We start from the raw sequence: 16442 nt of genomic DNA on the forward strand, positions 1-16442 counted from the left end.
GAGTGTTGGGACGATATTATTCCAGATCTGATAGGAAAACAAAGAGAAAAGAAAACATGAGATTTCTCCGTGATATGGAGGTTAACAGGTTTGGGAGGTATATATAGTTTTTTTATCTTGGGGAATGTCGGTGTCAAAACCGGCATATCTCGGATAGGGGGGCCCAAGCTGTACATCTGAGGACCAATGGTAACTATGGACAAAGGACACAGTGTTTACCCAGGTTCAGGCCCTCTTAATGGAGGTAAAACCCTACTCCTACTTGATTATATTCGAGGGTATAGGGGTTACAAGAGTTGATATACCTCAAGATCGATTCGGCTAACGCTAGATTAGCTTGCCTAACAATGTTGTGATCCTGCCTCCGATCTACCCTCCGGTTTATATAGACACCGGAGGGGCTTAGGGTTGTACAAAGTCCGTTTTATAGAAAGGAATAAGATATTCAGACACCTATACTTTCCATCCACACATACGTGAGTCCCCACCATACATGAGAGATAATCTTTTGTCTTGTATCTTGACGGCCCATCAGTCCGGCCCACATCAATAGACCGGACGCCCAAGGACCCCCTAGTCCAGGACTCCCACGGTAGCCCCTGAACCAGTCTTCAGTGATGATATATTCAGCGTTCAAATTGTCTTCGACATTGCAAGGAGGGTTCCTTGAAGAATACACACTGGCTTTCCTCTGCAAAAGAATTATATCCGGCTTTTCATAATAAACACAACCCTGAGCCGCAAAGGCAGGATACAGAACGAGAACAATGTCTTTAATGACAACTTTTTCGGCGAGGCGTCACACTTGAGACTTCGTTATTTTGAACCGTTTTTTCCATCCCGCGTTCCGTGTTTCGAGGCCATGCCTCATTGGCATGTTCTATCATACCAGAGATCGTTCCCACCCAATACGGGATTGCACATCAATGATATTTGGGTAATCCAACCATTTGTGGCGCACGCCTTCATTGGGAATAGGCGACATTCAAGGCACAAGTGGGGGGCGGTTGGCATTTTTACTGCCTATAAGAGGGCAATGGACCTTTACTTTCTACCCACACCTTCACATCTCCTCAGCCTTCGAATCTCCCAAGCTCTTTGCATCCGCAAAGTTTCCGTCTTTCTCACCACCACCACACCTCCTCCGACGATGGCCGGATCTGGTTCCAAAGGCAAGTGGGAGGCCTCCTCCATGACGGAGGAGATGATCAACAATCTTCGGAGTGCGGGGTACCTCGCGGCCAACATCAAGCATAGGCTTCCCCCCGAAGGTCAAGTTATCCCCACTCCAGAGCCCGACGAACGGGTCGTCTTCCTTCCCCACTTCCTTAGAGGGTTAGGCTTTCCACTCCACCCGTTCGTTCATGGACTCATCTATTACTATGGGCTAGATTTCTATGATCTAGCCCCAACTCCTTCCTTCACATCTCAGCGTTCATCGTCGTGTGTGAGGCTCTCCTCCGCGTCCATCCACACTTCAGCCTATGGCTCAAGGTCTTCAACGTGAAGCCAAAGGTGGTCGACAAGGAGCACGCGGACTGCGGTGGAGCCATGATCAGCAAGCTGCTGAACACCACCTGGCCCAAGGGGGCCTTTGTGGAGACCATGAAGATCTGGCAACAGGAGTGGTTCTACATAACCGAGTCGCGCCACACTAAGTGGGCGGCGATTCTGGAGTTCAGATCCAGACCCCCCATAAGGCTCACCTCCTGGAACGCGAAGGGCCATGCCTGGGGGTCCCAGACGGAGGTGGAGCGCTACAAATGTGCATCACCAACGTGTTGGGGAAGAATGTTGGTCTAACCAACGTGATTCAAATTATGCTCTACCGCCGCATTCTCCCCTGCGAGCGCCGGGATTCCCCCATGTGGGAATTCAAGCCGGAGGAGCAGCGGACTCTACAATATTTCCTTGGCATCACGTACGAGGGAATGTGGAAGGTGCTCTTCAAGGCGCAGAAGAGCTGGCCCATGGAGACCGAAGACGCCGGCTTGAACGCTACAAATCCGGCCTCTCCGGTAAGTATTCGATATTTCCGAAGACATACTTAGTTCATATTCATATATTCAATCTATACCAAACTTATCAACCCATCTCTTTGTTACAGGGCTGGACCAAGAAGTCGGTCCAAATCAAGAGTCCGGCTTCGTTGCCTGAGGACCTAGTCACTCTTGCGCTAGCGGAGATGCTGGTCCCGACACCTTACAAGGCGCTGGAGAGGAAGGCCAAGAAGAAGTGCAAGGGGCCCAGGGGGGGCCCCCACCATAAAGGACCTCTAGAAACCGTGTCCGGAGAGACCGAGTGAGGGAATCCTGGACTAAGGGGTCCTCGGGCAGCCGGAGTATATACTTTGGCTGGACTATTGGGCTATGAAGATACAAGATAGAAGACTTCATCTCGTGTCCCGATGGGACTCTCCTTGGCGCGGAAGGCAAGCTCGGCGATTCGGATATGTAGATTCCTTTCTCTGTAACCGACTTTGTATAACCCTAGCTCCCCTGGTGTCTATATAAACTGGAGGGTTTAGACTTCTAGGGTTTAAGCCACAACCATCATATCCTCATAGGCTAGACTTCTAGGGTTTAGCCATTATGATCTCATGGTAGATAAACTCTTGTAATATTCATATTCATCAAGATCAATCAAGCAGGAAGTAGGGTATTACCTCCATAGTTGGCCCGAACCTGGGTAAACATTGTGTCCCCCGCCTCCTGTTACCATTAGCCTTAGATGCATAGTTCAGGACCCCCTACCCGAGATCCGCCGATTTTGACACTAACATTGGTGCTTTCATTGAGAGTTCCGCTGTGTCGTCGAAGATAGGCTTGATGGCTCCATCATTCATCTACAACAACGCAGTCCAAGGGGAGATCTTCCTTCCTGGATAGATCTTCGTATTCGGCGGCTTCGCACTGCGGGCCAACTCGCTTGGCCATCTAGAGCAGATCGATAGCTACGCCCCTGGCCACCAGGTCAGATTTGGAAGCCTAGATTTTGTGGTCGATATCCTCGGAGACTTGATCTTCGATGGATTCGAACATGACGGCTGTCCACGACCACTACGATGAGCATGACCTAGATCTGTCATCTGGCCGCATACAAGAGATATTGCCTGTGACCGCCCCGGCCCTAGAGCCGGACGGGACTGCTGCGTCCGAAGTCGGGAAGCTCAACCCCGTCGCAGAGGCCGCAAACTCAGCGGCACTCGAGCCACACACAGACCTAACATCAGGTTGGGCTGGTGTTACTGGAACCCCAGACTCGTCTCCGGACATGGGTTCCGGACCGCAGGCATCCGCGTCCATCGAACTTGATTGGGCGCCGATCTTGGAGTTCAGCTTCGCGGACATCTTCTAGCACTCGCCTTTTGGTGACGTGTTAAATTCATTGAAATCCCTTTCCCTGTTAGGGGATTCTTGGCTGAGTTATGTCCGGCTCGAATGGGAAGCGGATGATGAAGAAATTCGTTCCCCACCCACCACCCACTTTTATAGCCACTGTCGATGACTTAACAGACATGCTTGACTACAACTCTGAAGACATCAACGGTATGGATGACGATGCCGGAGAGGATCAGGAACCACTGCCTACAGGGCGTTGGACAACCACCTCCTCGTATGACATATACATGGTGGATACACCCAAACAAAATAACAGCGACGATGAAAATCTAGTTGAGGATAAACCTCCTGAGATACAGCCGAAGCGCCGACGTCAGCGCCACCACTCCAAGCCACGTCGTAGTAAAAACAGCAATACCGTCACAGAAGAGGATAACACTTCGGACGGTGCCAAAAACAATGAAGACCCCGTTGAGCCAACCTCCGAACAGGAGGAACGGGACGAGGGCGAGTCAGCCCTGGCGAACATGCCATGAACGAAGACTCATAGGATAGCAACTACCCCCACCCTCCGAGGACGAGTGTCGGTGTCAAAACCGGCGGATCTCGGGTAGGGGGTCCCGAACTGTCCGTCTAGGCGGATGGTAACAGGAGATAAGGGACACGATGTTTTTACCCAGGTTCGGGCCCTCTCGATGGAGGTAAAACCCTACTCCTGCTAGATTAATATTGATGATATGGGTAGTACAAGAGTTGATCTACCACGAGATCAGAGAGGCTAAACCCTAGAAGCTAGCCTATGGTATGATTGTTGTTCGTCCTGCGGACTAAAACTCTCTGGTTTATATAGACACCGGAGAGGGCTAGGGTTACACAGAGTCGGTTACAATGGGAGGAGATCTTCATATCGTATCGCCAAGCTTGCCTTCCACGCCAAGGAAAGTCCCATCCGGACATGGGACGAAGTCTTCAATCTTGTATCTTCATAGTCCGGGAGTCCGGCCAAAGGTCATAGTCCGGCCATCCGGACACCCCCTAATCCAGGACTCCCTCAGTAGCCCCCGAACCAGGCTTCAATGACGACGAGTCCGGTGCGCAAGTTTGTCTTCGGTATTGCAAGGCGGGTTCTTCTCCAAATTCCATGTACCTGTCGGATAGTGTCCGGCTTCTGGTGCGTGTTGCTCTCCTCAGCTTCTGTGCCCAATAATGACCATCTTCCATGTGTCAAACGAATGCGAAAAGCCAGGGAGTTTTTCCGTTTACCCCCCGGCCGCGTAAATGAACCGCTTATAAAAAGAGGCGGGGATTTAGATCCAATTCACACCACCTTCCCCCCGCGAGTATTCATCAGAGCGCTTTCGACAGAGATCCATTCCACCATGGTCGGCCGAAGCAGCTCCTCCTCTCGCCTCTCCAGCCCTCGGCCCGGAGACTGGGAGCGGTGTTCCATCCCGTATAGCAAGCTAGTAGTGCTTCAAACCAAGGGGCTCCTCCCCCCAGCATATATGGTCCCAGTTCGATCCGGGATTGCCACCTATAGCGGCGGAGAGCAGGCGGAGAGCGTCCCCAATCCCTCTCAAGGAGAGCGGGTGTGCCTAGTTCCTTATTTAATAAGGGGACTCGGATTTCCAATTCATCCGTTTCTCCGAGGCCTACTGGAGTTCTACGGCCTCCAGCTACACAACCTCACGCCCGCCTCCATACTGCATGTTGCGGGCTTCGTGGCCCTCCGCGAGCTATTCTTGGGCATCAAGGCCCATTTCATGCTATGGAAGAGGTTGTTCTGCCTTGTGCCCCACTCTCAGGAGGGGTCAATTTATCAAGTGGGCGGAGCCGAACTATGGCGCATCGCCGGGACCAGATATCTATCCGGTACCCCAAAGAAGGCGTCTGAGGACTGGCCTTCCGATTGGTTTTATATGGATGACGTCCCCCTGCCAGACCCTGTACGGATCGGCCTCCCTGAGTTTAATAACGCTCCGTTAAAGAAACGCCTGAGCTAGCGCCCACGGAACCCTCAGAGGGAAACGGACAGGGACGTTCTTTACCTGATGAGCCGGATAAGATTGTTGGCTCATTCCGGATTGACCATGATCGAGGTCATGGCCACATGCATTACGCGGGGGGTGCAGCCGCTTCAGTACAGAGGCCACCCCATGTGGGATTTCAACGGGAAGGACGATGCCACCCGGTGCGGTCGCAAGGGGCCGGACTCGGCCACCACTTTAACGAAGATTTTATCCGCTTTGTACAAGGGAGAAGAAGAGGAATTCCTCCGGGTCAACCCACGGGGCGGATTATCCATGTACAGTCCTCCAAGCTGGGTGAGCGAACATTTACACCTGCCTACCTGTTTTCAAATTCCCATAATTGAGTACTCAGCCTAGTAATTCTAATGCAGGAGCTGCGCCAGACAGTGAAGGAGATAAGCATCCCTCCTCCACAACCCGAGGACCCAGAGCGGTCCCTCGATCCGAACTCCCAAGAGGATCCGGATTTATGTGTGGAGCTAATTGATGGGGTGTTTCATCAACTTAGTAAGGACAATACCTTAGTTGCCATTACGGCCGACTATCCCGGACTACTTCCAGCCTCAAAGGTAACCGAGATCAAAATCCCAGTACTTTCAAGAGGATCCATCCATGCCTTATTTTGAATGCCGTAAACCAATAGTGTTTCGTTTTGCAGGGGAAATCCTTGAGGCGGAGAGCCGAGCCCGCGGTGGGTAGCCAACAAGGGCCGCTGAAGCCAGGCGGGCTAAAAATAAGTGCGGACCAGATCGAGATTCCAGCGCAACGGTACGGCGTGCAAATTTAACACCTAGGGTTTATGCCCTCAAGTCACACTAACACTCATGCTCTCCTCAGGAAGAAGAGAGCCCGCCGGACTATATCCACCGGCCAGGCTTCAAGGCCGGGTCCGGAAGCGGAGGCGAACACGGGGCGCGCATCGGACGTTCCTCCGACAGAGGACGCAGACGGGCTTTCTGCCACCAATTCAGAGGTGGAGAGTGCCATGAACCACAAGCATCGTCGGACTGTTCTTCGTGACACATGTTTTTCCCCAGAGGCGTTGGACTCCTTTAATACGGGAGATGCGTACCTCCGTGCCGCTCAAAATGGTCTAGCCAGAGCCACAGAGCAGTATGTGAAAGACATACGGGTGAGTAAATCTGATGGTTATATATGTCAGTAGCCCCCGAGACTTGAAACAGTTAAGATAACTGATTTAAGGATGATATGTTATGCAAGATCTTACAAAAAGGAACACGCAACTGTCCCACGAGCTGGAAGAGTGCAAGGCCCAACTCGAGGCCGCACTGGCCGCTTCAGAGAGTGCCAAGGGTACCCCCTCAGGTAATTTATGCTTTGAAAGATAATTCTGCTGTGAAGTGCGGCATATGTGCAATTCTGACAATAACAGTGCAGATGGGGCCGGAGTGAATCCGGACAAGCAGCAACTCCTACGCCAGTTAAAGGCTGGTGAGAGCGTGCTGACGAGGGTGAGGCAAGAGAAGAACAAACTTCAAGACGCCAATACCCAGCTGGGCGAGGAACTAAAGGATGTTCGTGCTCAGTTGTCTGATTCCGTAAAGGAGAATCGGCGACTTCAACGCGACATTTTTAGTAAGTGCTTAAGCGAATCTTTGAAAAAAGAGTTCGGCGAGGAAGTCGATTGACAGAGCTATGTCTGCAGATGTGCTGACAGGTCGTCCCGCGGAGGAGATGCCCGGTTCAACGGGGGACCTTCTTCTCGAGCTGTTGCAACTGCACGAACGAGTTCGCCAGGCGATGCAAGGCGCCGTCCAGGCTATGTGGCCATCCCTCTCCATGCCCGAAGGCCTTGGAGAGCTTGCAGAGAAGCTGAAGGGAGTGTGGTAGCGCTTCCGGTTATGGAAGATATCAGCCTGCTGTCAAGGTGCCAGGGAGGCCTGGACCATGGTGAAGACTCGGTACATGAAGGCTGACCCAAACCACATGGCCAAGGTCGGCCCTGTGGGGCCTGATGGGAAGGAGATCCCTGTCAGTTTGGTGTATGGCCAGGTAGAGCTGGCTGCCAAGTATTCTCAATAGGACTGTAAATTAGACAGCCTGTTGGATGGTATTGAAGAAGAGTATACCGAGTCAAATTGACTATGTAATTTTAAAATGACATGTAAAATGCCTTCTAGCCGGATTGTAGATCGTTTGTCATTGTGGACCTTTTCTCTTCAATCTCTGGACCCGATAGTCCGGAGTGTGTCCAAATACCTTCTCCGTTATATAAGAACCAGGGCATGCATGGAGACCAGGCGTAGGGGTCATAAGTTCTTTAGCAGACAAGTGCCCAACTAGTTATGTTATATTACATGGTTAGTAAGAAACATCTTCCAGGGAGAATAGTTCCGTTAGGGGTTCCTTTCCCTGGGAGGCATGCCCTAAAGTGCATGTCCGAACTGCAAGAAAAAAGCAGAAAAGCATCTGGGGGCAGATAAATAAACAAGAAAAATCATCTTTTAGTTCACCGACCGAATATTCCCTTAAGAACGCTAGCTTTCGGCTTCACCTAGTCTGAGGTACACATCCGGTTGACCCGGCAGTAACAATCGCAGAGGTGCTCCCTTTACCACCTAGCCGAACAAACGGGAACGTAGGGGTAAGCACAGGGGCCAGGCAACCCAGCTTGGCCAAAACTTAAGTCATATCGATGCATATAATGGTGTATAAAAGGTTCATGCGGAGGTTTCACACATGTTTTGGGCATGAGGCCCGTTTATATAAACTTCTGATAAAGAAGCCGCCAGGTATAATGAGCGCGGGTGGCGCGTCAAGTATGTGCGAACAACGCGCAAGCAAGCCCCTAAGGGCTTGGGAGAAAAAGGTAGGGAGAAGGAGAGAAATACCCGGCAGCTAATTTGAAAAAAGTAAAAAAAGAGACAGAGAAGGAGACGAACACGGAGTCCGGCGCTAGGCGTAGAATCTTCATAGGCGTGCTGCGTTCCATGGGTTTGGCTCGGGTCGGTTGTTCGATGCGTTTCGCAGACGGTACGCTCCACCAGTCAGGACTTGGTCTATTATGAAGGGCCCTCCCATATGGGCTTTAGTTTGTCCTTTTTCTTGTCCGGCAGGCGTAGAACTAGTTCACCAACGTTATAAGTTTTGGCCCGTACTTCTCTGCTTTGATATCTTCGAGCCTGCTGTTGATAGAATGCGGAACAAGCTTTTGCCACGTCACGCTCCTCCTCCATTGCGTCCAAGCTGTCCTGCCGATCGAGCTCGACTTCTCTTTCTTCATACATGCGCACGCGAGGTGAGTCATGAATTATGTCGTAGGGTAGGACTGCCTCTGCGCCGTATACCATAAAAAATGGTGTGAATCCGGTAGTTCGATTCGGCGTGGTCCGCAGCCCCAGAGTACAGAGTCAAGCTCCTCTACCCAGTGCGTGTTAGATTCCTTGAGGGATCGCACTAGTCTGGGTTTGATGCCGCTCATGATGAGACCGTTGGCTCGCTCGACTTGACCGTTGGTTTGAGGGTGATAGACTGAAGCGTAGTCGAGCTTAATGCCCATGTTTTGGCACCAGAGTTTAACTTCATCAGCCGTGAAGTTTGTGCTGTTGTCAGTTATGATGTTGTGGGGGACGCCGTAACGGTGTACGACCTCGGATATGAAGTCTATCACCGGTCCGGATTCAGCCGTCTTTACAGGCTTGGCCTCTATCCATTTGCTGAATTTGTCCACCATGACCAGTAGATATTTTTGCTTGTGGGTTCCTCCTTTAAGGGGTCCAACCATGTCAAGCCCCCAGACCGCAAAAGGCCAGGTAATGGGTATGGTTTGTAGGGCGGTAGGCGGCATGTGGCTTTGGTTAGCGAATAATTGGCAACCGACGCATCACTGCACTAAGTCCCGAGCGTCTGCCCGGGCCGTCGACCAATAAAATCCGGTACGGAGGGCCTTGCTTACAAGGGCTCGGGCTGCGGCATGGTACCCACCAAGTCCGGCATGAATTTCAGCCAGAAGATTTCGCCCTTCCTCTTCAGAGATACACCTTTGAAGGACTCCGGTTGTGCTTTTCTTATAAAGCTCTCCCTCGTGGACTTTATAGGCTTTAGATCGCCGCACTATGCAGCGGGCCTCGTTTTGGTCCTCGGGAAGTTCCTGCCTAGTTAGGTAGGCTAGGAATGGTTCTGTCCATGGGGCAATGACTGCCATTATTGTGTGGGCTGACGGTGTTGTTTCGTTGGCGGAGCCACCAACTCTGTCAGAATGTTCGGTGAGGGGCAGTGTGGTTGTGTCCGGGCTGTTGTTTCCGGACTCTCCCTCCCATGATACGGATGGCTTGAAAAGCCTCTCTAGGAAGATGTTGGGAGGGACGGCATCGCGCTTTGCGCCAATGCGTGCCAACACGTCTGCTGCCTGGTTATTCTCCTGGGCTATGTGGTGAAATTCGAGCCCCTCAAACCGAGCTGACATCTTTAAGATGGCGTTGCGATAAGCTGCCATTTTTGGATCTTTGGCATCAAAGTCTCCATTTATTTGGGATATCGCGAGGTTTGAATCCCTGCGGACCTCTAGGCGCTGAATGCCCATGGAGACTGCCATCCGGAGACCGTGTAGAAGGGCCTCGTATTCGGCCGCGTTGTTGGAGTCCGTGTACATTATCTGAAGTACGTATTGGACTATATCTCCGGTTGGGGACGTCAGAACAACACCAGCACCCAGGCCAGCCAACATTTTGGAGCTGTCGAAGTGCATGATCCAGTTGGAATATGCGCCGTACTCTTTAGGGAGCTCGGCTTCAGTCCATTCGGTGATGAAGTCGGCCAAAACCTGCGACTTAATAGCTCGCCGTGGCTTGTAAGTTATGTCGAATGGGAGGAGCTCAATGGCCCATTTGGCAATCCGGCCTGTTGCATCACAGTTGTTTATAATGTCATTAAGAGGTACTTCAGAGGCTACTGTTATTGAACACTCTTGGAAATAGTGTCGCAGCTTTCGGGATGCCATGAACACCGCTATGCTATCTTTTTATAATGCGGGTACCGTGACTTGCATGGGGTTAGGACAGTGGACACGTAGTAAACTGGTGTTTGGAGAGGGAACTTGTGTCCGTCCGTTTCTCGTTCGACAACGAGCACCGCGCTTACAACTTGATGGATTGCCGCAATGTATAATAGCATTGGTTCGCCCGTGTTGGGCACGGATAGGACCGGATTTGTTGCCAATATGGCTTTGATTTCATCGAGTCCGGCCGTGGCGGCATCCGTCCACTCGAAGTGTTCGGTGCGTCGCAGGAGGCGATAAAGGGGTAATGCCTTTTCTCCTAAGCGGGAGATAAAGCGGCTTAGAGCCGCCACGCATCCAGTCAATTTTTGTATTTGTTTGAGGTCTTTTGGGATATCCAATTGTGACAGAGCTCGGATCTTGGCCGGGTTTGCTTCAATTCCTCTACCGGATATGATGAAGCCCAAGAGCTTTCTGGCTGGTACGCCAAAAACGCATTTTTCCGGGTTGAGCTTAATGTCATATGCTCGGAGATTGTCGAATGTGAGCCTCAAGTCGTCTACTAGAGTTTCGACGTGTTTGGTCTTGACGACCACGTCATCTACGTACGCTTCAACTGTTTTGCCGATCTGGTTGGCCAGACATGTCCGAATCATGCGCTGATATGTTGCGCCGGTGTTTTTGAGCCCGAAGGGCATTGTGTTGAAGCAGAATGGGCCGTATGGGGTGATGAATGCCGTCGCGGCTTGGTCTGACTCTGCCATCTTGATTTGGTGGTAGCCAGAGTATGCATCGAGAAAACACAATGAATCGTGTCCTGCAGTGGCATCGATGATTTGATCGATGCGGGGGAGGGGGAAGGGATCCTTTGGGCAAGCCTTGTTAAGGTCCTTGAAATCGACACATAGGTGCCAGGATTTGTCCTTCTTTGGTACCATTACTAGGTTTGCTAGCCAGTCCGAATGTTTTATATCTCTGATGAATCCGGCCTCCTATAGTTTGGCTAGTTCCTCTCCCATGGCCTATCTCTTGGGTTCGGAGAAGCGCCGAAGAGTTTGTTTGACTGGCTTGAATCCTTTTAGGATATTTAAGCTGTGCTCGGCCAGCTGGCGTGGGATTACTGGCATGTCTGAGGGGTGCCAGGCAAAGATGTCCCAATTTTCCCGTAGGAATTCTCGTAGTGCGGCGTCTACATTGGGGTTTAATTGTGCCCCGATGGAGGCCGTTTTTGTAGGGTCCGTTGGATGGACTTGGAATTTGTCTATTTCGTCCGCTGGTTTAAAAGAGGTGGACTTGGATCTCTTATCTAGTATCACATCGTCCCTGTCCATCATGGAGCGCAACGCAGTTAGTTCCTCGGCCCCTAGGGCTTCGGATAATGCCTCGAGGGCTAGTGCGGCTGTCTTGTTTTCGGCGCAGAGCGCTGTGTCCGGATCACTAGCAAGAGCGATGATTCCGTTGGGTCCGGGCATTTTGAGCTTCATGTACCCGTAATGGGGTATAGCTTGAAAAATTGTGAATGCTTCTCGCCCTAACAGAGCGTGGTATCCGCTGCTGAACGGGGCCACTTGAAATGTGACCTCCTCGAATCTGTAATTATCCGACATGCCGAACACCACATCCAGTGTGATTTTCCCTGAACAGCACGCTTCCCGGCTTGGTATTATTCCTCTAAAGGTTGTGTTGCTTCGCTCAATGCGGCTCCAGTCTATTTCCATTTTTCGCAGGGTTTCCTCGTAGATGAGGTTAAGTCCACTGCCGCCGTCCATGAGTACCTTTGTAAGCCGGAAGCTATCCACTATCGGACTGAGAACCAATGCGGCTGGTGCTCAGGCTGTCCGGAATTTAGGTTCGTCACTGGCATTAAAGGTAATAGCCGTGTCACTCCATGGGTTTATTGTTGCTACTTGGTAGACTTCGGTAAGGCTGCGGAGCGTTCGTTTCCTCGCATTGTTTGATGTGAAAGTCTCGAAGACTGTCGACACCGTACTGGCATTTCTGGGGTGGTGCTCTGCGGATTCTGGAGTTAGAAGCTCCTCGCCACTTCTGGCCACCTGCCGGAGTATCCAACATGCTCTAAGGCTGTGAGTTGGTGTGACTTCCCCTGAACTATGAATTTTACAGGGTCCATTGAGCAATCCCTCTAGTACGGTCCCATACCCTGTAGAGGGTTTTTGTTTTTTGCTGTTTGGCTCAGGTGCCTGGCGATAATGCGCCCTTTTGTTTCGGACTGGGATTGTATTCAAGGCCGGATTGTCCCAGAATTTAGTTTCGGTTTTCCGAACGCTTTCTGTCGCACAGTACTTTCGTACTATGGATGGCAAGTCGGCGAAGCATGTAATTTCGCGGTGACTTATGGCGTTGAGGATTCCGATGTCCGTGCAGTTGTTACAGAAGAATGAAATTGCGTCTTTCTCACGGCAGTCCCTTATCCTGTTCATAACCAGGAGGAATCTGGCCCAGTAGTGGTGTACTGTTTCCCCGGGCTCTTGCCGTATTTGGGATAGATCCCTTATATTTGGGTGGGCGGGTGGATTTAAATCCGGAACCTCGCCCGATATAAGATTCAGGGGCCAAGAAATTTCCAAATTCGGAAGCTTGTTTTCTTGGACGTTATTCAATGAATCAGGCCTGCTGCCTGACTTTAGGTTCAGGGCTTGGGCAACATCCTCCCCTCCACGGGTGTCCGGCTTGGAGGGGTCGGGAATCCGGACACATCTGGTCCTTAGGATGGGCGAAGATTCACTGCATTGTTCTTCCACCACTTCAACGTGGTGGGTGACCTGGGGAGAGTCGATCTCTCTCTGATCGGGTTTAAGCCCAATCTGGCCGTAATCTGCAGCGACTCCCAGGGCGGCAATGCGATCCAAGAGCTCGTTTAGGGAAGAGAGCTCCATCGGATCTAACTGCTCGGCAAGTTCCGAGCTGATGTGGAGAGTGCTTTCGATGGCCCGAGAGGTCATCGTCGGCACGGCGGCCGAACAGGCGGTCATAAAAAAACTGCCTAGCCGGAGAGTTTGGACGACAGCCAAAGCTCCTTTAGCAACAACGCCGTCTTTAAAGACGGGGTGCGGCATCCTTCCTGACGGTGACGACACAGAGGAACTCTCAATGAAAGCACCAATGTCGGTGTCAAAACCGGCGGATCTCGGTTAGGGGGTCCCGAACTGTGCGTCTAGGCGGATGGTAACAGGAGATAAGGGACACGATGTTTTTACCCAGGTTCGGGCCCTCTCGATGGAGGTAAAACCCTATTCCTGCTAGATTAATATTGATGATACGGGTAGTACAAGAGTTGATCTACCACGAGATCAGAGAGGCTAAACCCTAGAAGCTAGCCTATGGTATGCTTGTTGTTCGTCCTACGAACTAAAACTCTCCGGTTTATATAGACACCGGAGAGGGCTAGGGTTACACAGAGTCGGTTACAATGGGAGGAGATCTTCATATCTTATCGCCAAGCTTGCCTTCCACGCCAAGGAAAGTCCCATCCGGACACGGGACGAAGTCTTCAATCTTGTATCTTCATAGTCCGGGAGTCCGGCCAAAGGTCATAGTCCGGCCATCCGGACACCCCCTAATCCAGGACTCCCTCAACGAGGTTAGCCTCGGTGACGAAGATTTCATCGTGCCTGAAGAGCCCGCCGAACAGGAACGCTTTAAGCGTCAGCTAATTGCCACTGCAAGAAGCCAGAAAAAGAAGCAGCAACGGCTTCAAGCTGATCAAGATCTTCTCAATGAAAGATGGACTGATGTGCTGGCAGCCGAGGAATACGACCTCGAGCGCCCAACCAAAAGCTACCTGAAGTGCAAACTGTTACCATAGTTCGATGATGAGGCGCTGGAGCCCGTCCTACCAAGGTACAATACGGCTGACCAACCACCTCCAGGCCGGGACAAAGCGGCACTTCAAGCCGAACACCAGCACGCGCTACCTCGCCGAACAAACAGAAATACAACAGCTCGGGGGTATACACATGACATGCTACACGACTTGTAAAAGAGAGCAAGTCAAACAAGATTGATCTATGGATCACGGGGGCGTGCCTCGACGTGCGACGATGGCCATCTGGCTGAATGTGACAAACATAACCACGTCCGGGCCAAAAACCGCAGACGAGCTCCATCCGAGCTATGTCACGAGTTGGCCCGATACAGAGTTGCCGCACACTCCCTTTGCTTCACTGACAAAGTAACGGGACATGATTTCCCAAAGGGGTTTAAACCCATAAACATCGAATCATACAATGGCACAACAGACCCCGTGGTGTGGATTGAGGACTTTCTTCTCCACATTAATATGGCCCGCGACGACGATCTTCACGCCATCAAATACCTCCCGCTCAAACTCAAGGGACCAGCCAGATACTCGTTAAATAGTCTGCCCAAAAACTCTATTGGCATCTGGGAGGAATTGGAGGACGCCTTCCTCGACAACTTCCAAGGCACATATGTCCGACTCCGGATGCCGATGACCTAGGTCACATAATCCAACAGCCCGGAGAGTCAGCCAGGAAATTCTGGACTCGGTTTCTAACTAAAAAGAACCAGATCGTCGACTGTCCGGACGCCAAAGCCCTAGCAGCATTTAAGCACAGCATCCGTGACGAATGGCTGGCCAGACACCTCGGCCAGGAAAAACCAAAGTCCATGTCAGCCCTTATGGCACTCATGACCCGCTTATGTGTGGGCGAAGATAGCTGGCTAGCCCGTAGCAACAACAACACAAGCAAACCTGGCACTTATGAAGCCAGAAACAGCAACAGCAAGGCCCGACGCAATAGACATAAGCGTCGAAACAACAGTGATAACACCGAAGACACGGCGGTCAATGCCGGATTTGGTGGCTCTAAGTTCGGTCAGCGGAAGAAGCCATTTAAGAGAAACAATCCGGGCACGTATAGTCTGGACCGCATACTAGACCGACCATGCCAAATCCATGGCACTCCTGATAAACCGGTCAATCATACCAACAGAGAATGTTGGGTTTTCAAATAGGCCGGCAAGTTAAATGCTGAAAACAAGGAGAAAGGGTCGCAAAGTGACGACGATGACGAGGAATCCCGACCACTGAACACAGGGGGACAGAAGAAATTCCCTCCCCAAGATAGAACGGTGAACATGATATACGCCACCCATATCCCCAAGAAGGAGCGCAAGCGTGCACTCAGGGATGTCTACGCGATGGAGCCAGTCGCCTCAAAGTTCAACCCATGGTCCTCCTGTCGGATCACCTTCGATCGCAGGGACCACCCGACCAGTATCCGTCATGGTGGTTCAGCCGCACTGGTCCTTGACCCAATAATTGATGGATTCCATGTCCTCATGGATGGTGGCAGCAGCTTGAACCTGCTCTATCAGGATAAAATGCACAAAATGGGCATCGATCCCTCAAGGATCAAGCCCACAAAAACCACCTTTCAAGGTGTCATACCAGGTGTAGAGGACTGTTGTACGGGCTCAATCACGCTAGAAGTGGTCTTCGGATCCCCGGACAATTTCTAAGCAAAGAGTTAATCTTTGACATCGTCCCCTTCCGCAGTGGCTATCATGCATTGCTCGGATGAACCGCATTCGCTCGATTCAATGCGGTGCCGCACTATGCCTACCTCAAGCTCAAGATGCCTGGACCACGCGGTGTTATAGCGGTCAACGGAAATACAGAGCACTCCCTCCATACTGAGGAGCACACCGCGGCTCTTGCAGCAGAAGTACAGAGCAGCCTTCTTAGGTAGAACCTCGATTCGGTAGTAAAGCCCTCGGACAACGTCAAGGGAGTCCGAACTACTCTGCAGCAGGACCGTCTAGCTCGTCCAGAGCTCAACTAGCAATTTGGCCTCCGTCCCAGTCCCAATAAAGCGGCGAAATTTGTGTCGTGTGTACATAACTACGCACTTAAAGTACCATGGGCAGTGACAGAGGCACAACTAGACCATGGTCCATAATGCGGCTCAACCGCGCCTGGATCCGCATACCTTCACCTTTTTATTTTCATTTCAGGTTTTTTCTCTTCTCGAAGCTCTTCTGATAACCTAATCATCGGACCTATCACGGGACGGATACACCAAGAAGGCAAGGGGCTTTGACATACAAGGGAATACCCAGGTGGTCTAT

The sequence above is a fragment of the Triticum dicoccoides genome, chromosome 6B (assembly GCF_002162155.2).
Source record: "Triticum dicoccoides isolate Atlit2015 ecotype Zavitan chromosome 6B, WEW_v2.0, whole genome shotgun sequence".
Lineage (NCBI taxonomy): Eukaryota > Viridiplantae > Streptophyta > Magnoliopsida > Poales > Poaceae > Triticum > Triticum dicoccoides.